Source organism: Lissotriton helveticus, chromosome 11 (genome assembly GCF_964261635.1).
Source record: "Lissotriton helveticus chromosome 11, aLisHel1.1, whole genome shotgun sequence".
NCBI classification, from domain to species: Eukaryota; Metazoa; Chordata; class Amphibia; order Caudata; family Salamandridae; genus Lissotriton; species Lissotriton helveticus.
In genome coordinates, this window is record NC_136072.1 from 980,960,393 (window position 1) to 980,969,951 (window position 9,559).

General features: G+C 42.3%; 1 long non-coding RNA gene across 1 annotated transcript; it reads left to right on the plus strand.

The window, feature by feature from the left end:
- The first annotated feature begins 2,465 nt into the window (after positions 1–2,465).
- On the plus strand, positions 2,466–8,626 carry LOC144792357 (uncharacterized). Its single transcript, XR_013602543.1, has 3 exons — positions 2,466–2,769; positions 5,183–5,289; positions 8,370–8,626. It is a non-coding gene; the product is annotated as an uncharacterized LOC144792357 (long non-coding RNA).
- Positions 8,627–9,559: the final 933 nt, after the last annotated feature.

The following is a 9,559-nucleotide window of genomic DNA, read 5'->3' on the forward strand; positions in this document are numbered from 1 at the left end:
CCCTGCAGCAGAAGGGGGCCCAATATTTCTGGGGCCCCCAATCCTTCAGGTGTTTACATTCAGCCCAAGGTCCATGAATATCTGCGAGACATGGGAGACACATGGGGCAAGTTAGAAGCAGAAGGGTATGCAGTTCCTAGCAAACACTTTAGGTAGACATGCAATTGGTGTGTAGTAGGTCACACACTAAGGGCAGGAGGAAATTTTGGAAAAAAGACCCTCACAGCTCGGTGGCTGTCAAGGGCGCCGATCGGGTATTGCAGCGCTGACCCGATTAGGAGCAGAACCGATGATGAAGTAAGACACCCCACTGTTGGGGGGGGGGGGGGGGGGGTGAAGGTCTCTTTTCCGATAGGAGGAAATTTCCTCCTGCCCTTAGTGTGTGACCTACTACACACTAATTGCAAGTCTACCTACAGTGTTCGCTAGGAACTGCATACCCTTCTGCTTCTAATTACTTCTGGGCATGTATGCTGGACCTGGATAAATATTGCCCATAGTCCTCCTTTTTGTTAAATAGACACATGGGATACTCATCACATTCTGCAAGAGGGCATCACTTTGCGTTACGCCACTTAGTTTACTCCAGCTGTTAAATTGTGTTAATTACCAGGAGATGTAATGTTATTAACATTACAGCTCCCGTAAATTACACAACACTTATAAAGCATCAGCATCGTTCTAATGAAGGATAAAAATTTCAGCATCATTCAGCACCACCACAGCATCCCTCAGCACTGCCACAGCATCGCTCAGCACCACCACAGGATCACTCAGCACCACCACAGAATCACTCAGCACTACCACAGCATGACTCAGCACCACCACAGCATGACTCAGCACCACCACAGCATGACTCAGCACCACCACAGCATGACTCAGCACCACCACAGCATGACTCAGCACCACCACAGCATGACTCAGCACCACCACAGCATCACTCAGCATCGCCCGTGCACTAGTACACCACCACATCATTATCACTCAGCAAGACCGGAGTATTATTCAGCATCACCTCAGCATCGTCTCCGCACCAGTCACCAGCACCTCAGCACCACCTCAGGCTGCTCTCGGAATCTGGCATCTGTTGATTCTCCCCTTGCGTCTGTCCGCTGCTAGTTTTATAATACAGGCACTAGTTCCCAACCTGCACCCTCGGATTGGTTATGCCCCCTCAAAAAAAGCTTTAACAAAGAACCATTGGAATAGGTAGAAACAAGTTGCCAGCATTGCAAGAACAAAAGAAAACGGAGGATTTTTTTTTATTGTAAATACTTCTTTTAATATGGTTGTTCAGTTGTGCATAATGCCTTCTTGGTCATATATAAAGTAACAAAAATGCTTCCGACACTTTTTTATTAAAACTTTTCAGCATGCTGCACAGCAGCCACACTTCTCTACAGCACAGCTTATAGACCTTGGCGAAGTCAATAGCTCTGGCTAAACACTTATAAGGCCCCTAAGGCGGGACCTATTGGCTATGCCAGTGCTTGTTTAACCGCATGCGTGCAGGCGGAATTCCGCTCGCACGCTGAGATTTTTAAAACCGCACTTTACATGACGAGCGGGCGAGGAGGCTACCTCATGACGAGCCCAGCTCGTCATGAGCGTGGAAGGGGTTAAGGTGCGCTTAGAGCAATTCAGGAAAATGTGCCTCATATATAATGCAGCACCAGTTGTAAAACATATTTGGAATGGAGATAATAAAAGAGGCATCCCTTTATTACATGAAGTCTATAAAGATAGGTAGGCTTGTTTTAGGCTTGGTGCAATATTTTCTTTTTTATGCAAATTATTGTACACTAGTTGAAGAATACATTGTTAGGAATATGTTGTTCCTGTGCTTTCATTCATGGCAAGTATCATTTGTTGGTGAATAATAGTTTATTTAGAAATGCTAAATCTTCTCTTCCTAAATAAACGTTGTATTTTTTAAAGCTTGATTGATGGTCCTGTCTATTTCTTTTGGCATTACAATGGCAAATTAGTGAAGGAAGAATGCATACATTACAACATTTTAGAAGACGAAAGAGGGTGATTTAAAAAGAAAAAATTGGGAGAATGTATTTCACACGTACATGTCTATTGAAGGAGAGGCATTGGCTTAAAAAATCAGACGTCTCCCTCCAGAACCATGTTTATTGGCATGCAGGAGAATGTCTAATGTTTCCTTCGTCGATGCTGCCAGCACGATCTCAATTTTTGTGACTCTAACACTATTGAGTATTTGTGAGAACCAAATTCTCATAAAGTTGGGGAATTAAAGTTTTTTTTACAAGCAGAAAAAAGAGCCAACTTAATTCTGAAAACAAATTAGAATTGTGTGTTTATGGGATCGGACACTTGTGCATTGCCACAATTTGGAGGTATCGATGAAGCTGAGCTAAACATTAAGGGGGGCGGGGGGCGGGGGGTGAGGGGGACTACTTTTGTCCTCTTTCAATTTCAAGTTCTTCAAACCGGAAGTTAGCCTCAACCGGAAGTGGGTCTTAAAGCAAGAAAGACCAGCGAGGCGAGGGGAAATTAAGTGCTGCCGTGCGGAGCCACCTACTATTGATTACCGATGCCGTGTATGTGTGTTAGCAGGAGCGTGGAAGGGAGCTGCATTGCTGAACCTTGTCCGTATTTGTTTTTAGTAGAGTGTTTTTTATGGCTTCCCACCTTTACACTATGGGCTTCTTCCTCAACTTCGCTTTCAATGGCGGGAGACTGCAATCATGCCGGCTGAAGAATGAGGCGCCAAAGGTGCGGCAGATTCCAAGATGTCCGGTAAGAAAATGTTTGGTCTGCCAGTGGAGGAAACACGGGAGTCCAAGCCTCCCAGCTGGTGAATACTTACAAGGCCTAGTTATGGTGCGAAGCGGGGTGGGATATTAATGCAAGGTCCGTCTTGTATTTGCATTGTAACCTTTGTACCAGTGCAGCGAGTCATTCATGGGTGAAAACAACAGGGAGTTCAGTACAGAGTTGACCTTTGCCCTCTGGTTTTATGGACGAGGTAACAATTCAGGTTAAGGAGAAAACGATCGTACTTTAAGCACATGGGCACATGGGAGGCTGCTCCGAAATATACGTGCAATGTTAATAGGAATATTTTGAAAATGAGCACACTATTTCTAGCGTTACATAAACTAAGGTTAATTTGAATACAAGAAAAGCCTGCATTATGCGGCTGCCAGACAGTATAATCGTGAATCAGATCATGCTCTGTGCAGCGTATGTTCACACTTTTCGCCGAGATTAGGGCAACACTATGCGTCTGAAATTCAGCAATGTCCACAAACATTTTGCGCGACCTTGACCAAAAGGTATTGGAGCGCTACGCATGGGTAATAGACACAAATACATCACTCCATATTATTTTTGGTAGGCACCGAGTTTAGTGATTTAACTAGAATCACGGAATGGTGTGCGCATGCCAAAACTCGTGACTGCATGGTTACTATCTGTCTCACTGTTGAGCTTTTCTACTATTCTCCCTTCACTCTCTGCTCTGTCTGCAATTTTTCTTTTGTTTGGCTTTACCCTCTCTAGCTGCATTTCATTATTCTCCTTCCCAGGTTTCCCTTCCGCTCTCCTTTATCGTTTTTCCCTGTCTTCTCTTTCTTTACTCCTCTTCACACTTTTTATTCTCACTATATTCTAGCCCATTTTTGCACTCCTAATCTCAGCTTTCCCAGTTCTCTTCACATTCTTTTTCTAACATATTTATCTTTTCCTTCATACTTCTCTATCCTTATTTCCCCTTTTGTTTTTCCTTCTTGCATATATCTATCATGGTTTCCACCTGTGTGCTTCCTTTCTTCTTCGTCACTATTTTTCCCTACTCCTATACCTTTCAAAGTGTTTGCACATTGCAATCCAGGCCTGGTACATTAATACGACGATAGTCCATGCACTGTGGGGGTAACTTCAACATTTTATATACTACGATCATCAGAACTGTTTGTTCAGGACTCACTTGCCCAGCCCAATTCTCACTTGGACCCCTGGCAAACAGCAGCATGCACTCTTATCCAGACAGTGCAAATAGCTACTAAAAGTGACCCCAAATTGGCCCACTACCCCAGATCTCTTCCCTTGGGCCACTCGATCACTAAATTGTAGGCCTCCCCTTGCATAGTAACGAAACTTGGAATCACTCTCCTACGGTGATGCTACTCCCTTACGATGGTCTCTTCTATGCCACAAAGTGACATGACTGGGTTTGAACAATTTAAAATATTAAACAAGCAATGGCAAAGCCAAAAGGTCTGGCATTGATCACCAGCCTTTTGGCTTTGTCACTGTTCACCACATGGGGGGTTGGTTATAGAGGAAAACGGCCCTCCAAGACACATCAAACTCCAGTGATACATATACTGTTCAGTACCAGAGGAGTATCAAAGGAGGAAGGAAGAAGATTGGAGCCTGCGGCGAGAGCACAAGAAACCTGTATTAATACAAGCAGAAGTGAGAAGCTTAGAAGGTGAGAATAACTACTTAAAAGGTGAGTGAGACTGATCATTTAAAACCAGACCACCGCTGTCTACGCTATATCACTGTACTTTAAACCACTGCACTGTACACAACTGCTTTCTATATCACTCTACTGTCAGTGCTCCTTACACCACTGCATCTACGCCATCTGCTTTGAACTACTGCACTTTACCCCACTATATTCTACAACATTCTACTCTGACGCTTTGTATTCCACCTCTCACTTGCATAGATGATGAGCAGCTTTGCGTTTACCAATGTGATGTCTTTTAAAACTTTACTGAATGGTAGCACAGTTAAAAGGCATACACGAAAATTAGTTGGCAGTTTTGAATTTGTAGTGAAACCTGGTTTTGATATATTCGAGGAAACAAATGCAGCATTCTCTAAAATATATAGTGATTCATTTACAGTATATAAGGTGACTTGCTTCATTTTTCACTCTTACCATATTTGTTCTCTTAGACTCTGATAGTATTCCTGTAATACTAATAGTTTATGTTTGAGAAACCGTGATTCCTGAAAAAGGAAACTGGTTAAAGGATAGATTAATGCTAATATATATTTTTGATGCTTACCGTCTGATTTTGTTCTCATAATCCGTATATATGTCAAATCTCCATCCACAACCACTGCTTTTTATTTTTTTACACTATGTATACATAATGACGTGTATGATAATTCGATGTGTTGTTATATGCAGACTGATCTGCAGCACCGGCTGAAGGGTTCAAATGGCCCTCCTGTGTACCAAGTGCCCCAGTTCTGTACAGAGCATTGCACAAGGATCAGCTAGCAACAATCATTCAGGTGAAAGTTATTGTATTGTTTGCATAAAAAAGTAATATAAATGGTATGTTTGTTTTGAGCCTTAAAACCGCTTGGCGTATGTTATCCCCTAGCAAATCAGATTGTAAAAGGATTCCATCTTTGCCGTTTTGTATTTTTTTCTCTCACTCTCTCACTCTCTCACTCTCTCACTCTCTCACTCTCCACTCTCTCCTCTCTCCCTCTCCACTCTCTCCTCTCTCCTCTCTCCCTCTCCACTCTTCCAATCACTTGTTTCCAAAGGAGCAAGTCTTTCCTGGTCTCATGAAAAGGACTTAAATCTGTGTTAGAAGGAACGGCAGTGATGGTACACTGTGTTCCCAGCTTTATATCAAAATATGCCTGGTAGACCGTGACATATAAGCTGTATGAAGGCTTCTATTTGCCATATAATACCAGTTCCAGAGCAGTTCCTTTTTTTCTAGGCAGGCGTGATGCAAGGACAGTTTAATATCAAATCTCACTCGGTGCTCATCTTGAAGAAGCCATATCTTGAGGCTGGGACTGTTTATCCTCTGTATGCACAGGTGTCATTTGTTGACCTCAATTGCTGGTTCTGGAAAAGCATTTTATTGGGTTTCGCTTTTCTACTTATGTACTTTAGCCCGTCTTTCTTCTTTTCTGCTATGAGCTCTATAGTTCAAAATTCAGCGAGGCCGTGTCTAAAAATGCTACCATGTAAAACTATGGCATCATATGGGCAGAGGTAAGAGTCTCCACTTTCCTCTTCACTTGCAAACAGAACAAAAATGAAAGAGCACATTACCCTATGGACATTATGTCGCTGTCTACCAGACAGCACCGCTGCCTGCTTTGCTTGAGACATCTTGGACATTCAGAAAGTTGACCTTGGAATGCATTCTGCCCGTTGCTTACCATTGGCTTTGTGGTTTCTAACTCACATTTGCTGGCTTTATTTGCTTTAGACTGGCCAGCTAGAGTTTGTCCCGCCAGTTGCCCAAACCCTGTTTAATGTGTGTATTCTTGCACAAACTCGCTTTCTGTACACAGGCCCTTAAATCTTGTTCTTATATTGTCACATTTGCTGTGTAGTCTACAGAGGTCAAGTGCCAGGCTGTGTCTTCCAGGGATCTTAGTGTTTATTTATTTTTTCTGTGACTTCAAAGTGAGAGGATTTATGACAATCATCCGGGCTACTGGGGTTTCTTTGAGGAACGCTGTATGATGTTCGTTCTTTTTTTTTTTTTTTTTTATACACGAAAATTGAACTGTGCTGACAATCATATTAACACAATGGGTGATTACATTTCCACACATTGTTTGTGCTCTGTATATGTTTATCAGTGAAACTGTATGTGAGTGCAAATGTAATTGTAATTTAAATTGAATATGTGTCGTCTGTAATGGCAGTACTCTAACATATGCATTCTCCACGTTACCCCACCCTACTCTGCACCACTCCATGCCACTGTACTCTACTCTGTACTACTTCACACTATGCCAATCCACTCCAAACTGCATCATTGCACTCTTCTCTGCATTTCTCCTCTCTACTCTATACCACTCCACTCTATGCCACTGCACTCTACTCCATATTACTCTACTATGCACCACTGCACTCTTCGCCACTGCACTGCACCCTACTCTGCGCCACTTCACTCTGTAACCCTACTCTACAACACTGCACTCGTATGCCAAAGCACTCTACACCACTTTACTTACAACCAAAGCACTCTACGCCAATCTACTCTGCACCAAATCACTCAACTGCATTGCACTCTATGCCACTGTATCTGCGCCACCCTACTGCAATCTACACCATCGCTATCTACGCTATGTCACTGTACTTTAAACCACTGCACTGTACACCACTGCTTTCTACATCACTCTACTGTCCGTGCTCCTTACACCACTGCATCTACGCCAACTGCTTTGAACTACTGCACTTTATGCCACTATATTCTACAACATTCTACTCTGTGACTGCACTCATAGATCTTGTACTCTACAAACCTGTTCTCTGGAACTTGACTCTGCATGACTGCACTCTACGCCACTGCACTCCTCCGTGCACCACTCGGCTCTATGCCACTTCAATCATCGCCACTACTCGACTCTGAATCACCCCACTCTATGCCATTGCATTTTACGCCACTGCAATTTACTCTGCACCGCTCTACTCTATGCCACTGCACTCTACACTACGGCAAAGCACTCTACACAACTTTACTCAAAATCAATGCACTATATGCCAATCTACTCTGCACCACTGTATTTTATGCCACTTCACTCCATGCCACTCTCAGACACTGCACTTTGTGATGTTCTACCTCATTACACTCTGCACCACTGACACTCTACTCTATGCTACTCCACAACACTCTTCTCAGTGTAATTCTATGACGCTAAGCAATTTCCTCTTTGCCACTCTACTCCACTCTATTCTATGGCAATCGACTCCACTCTGACACGCTACTCCTCTGTATGCCACTCTACTCTACAACACTCTACTCCACTCTATAAAATACTCTCTACATCACTCCACGACACTCTATGCCCCTCCACTCTATGAAACTCTACTGAGCTCTGACACTATGCTCAACTCAACTATATGTCCATCCACTCCACGACACTCCACAACACTGACCTCTACTCTACTCCTCTCCATGACACTTAACTCTTCCATAACACTCTACTCCACTGCACTTTGACATTCCATTCCAACACCCTCTCCTTTACTCTACTAACCTTTAGCATGCCGAACATCAGACACCCTGGTGTTCAACATTGCTAAAACATATTGTAAAAGTCAATAGCTCTTGCATTGGAGAGACCTATTGGCATTGCCAATGCTTGTGTAGCAACTGCCACATTATGACCTTTCACTCATTAAGTTCAGAGGGAGATATTTTCTTTTGTTATCTATAATCCTATAAATGACTTAATTGTGCATGTGCTCCTCTTGCACCTACAGTTCACTCATGAACCCAAAATCCTATACTATCTTATCATGCTGGCTGTAAATACATTTGTTGATTTTTGTTTTTGGCAGGCCATCTAATAGAAGCAAGTTATTTATCTATGCTCTTATCAATTTTCAGAGTTTATGAAACCTGCGTACAAGCCCAACAGCTGGCAATCTCCAAACAACAGATCCATGAAGAAAAAGCTTGCCATAAAAATGCTATTAGAGGCGAATTACAGAAAATGCTGAACCTGAAAACATATAGCAACGTTGCTTGTTTTCACTGACTACTTTTATTTTTGCATATCTTTAATATTGTCTTGCATGGTGTCCTGGATTCCTGTGGGGTGAAGTATGTGTTTTAACTTAATAAAATTAAGTGTCAATACGTCATTCAAGTCCATTTTATTTCAAACGGCATGTCACTAAGTTAAAAAAACATACGGCCAGATGTAGGAAGGCTATTACCGGTCGGTAACAGCCGAAATCGGCCGTTACCGTCTGGTAATAGGCATTTCTGATGTAGGTGGCAAATTTACCGATTCGTTAAATACCGAATCGGTATTGAATCGGTAAATGACAAGTAGGAAGCACTTTAAAGAGTGCTCCTTTGCTTTAAGGATTCGTTATTTACCACCAACTATTAGTTGGTGGTAAATAACGAATACCTTTTAAAATGCAAATTTGTGCATTTTCAACTGTGCCATGTGGCAGACATGCATGCCCTTAGGGCATGTATGTGTGCCACATGTGCACACTAGCATTATTCAGGGGTGCAACAGGGTGTCAAAGTGACACCCTGCCACCCATGACCCTTTGCCTATTTTACTGAATCGGTATTTACCGATTCGGTAATTGACATTCATTCCTATGGGCCTTCAGGTCCATAGGAATGAATGGCAATTACCGAATCGGTAAATACCGAATCTTAACGATTCGGTAATTTTTACCAAATAATTACCTACATAGGATTTACAGATTCTAAAATACCGAATCGTTAAAATTCGGTATTTTAGAAACGGTAAATCCTTTTTACCTACATCTAGCCCATAGTATATTAAACTGTACCTTAAATTCAAGACCCTATTGGTGAACGTCACAAGATGCACGGCTGCTTTTAAATACAAACTATATGACATTTTGCTGGCATCTACTTTTCACACATGTTCATATCACTGTCCACCTTTTACGGTGAAGATGCACAAAATCATATGCCAAATAAAAAGCATTGCTTGATCTGATTACTGGTTATATTTGAAATAGCTGTATTGTACACACAATGAACATTTGTTACACCCAAACACAATTGCTGGTTTTAAGAGGCGG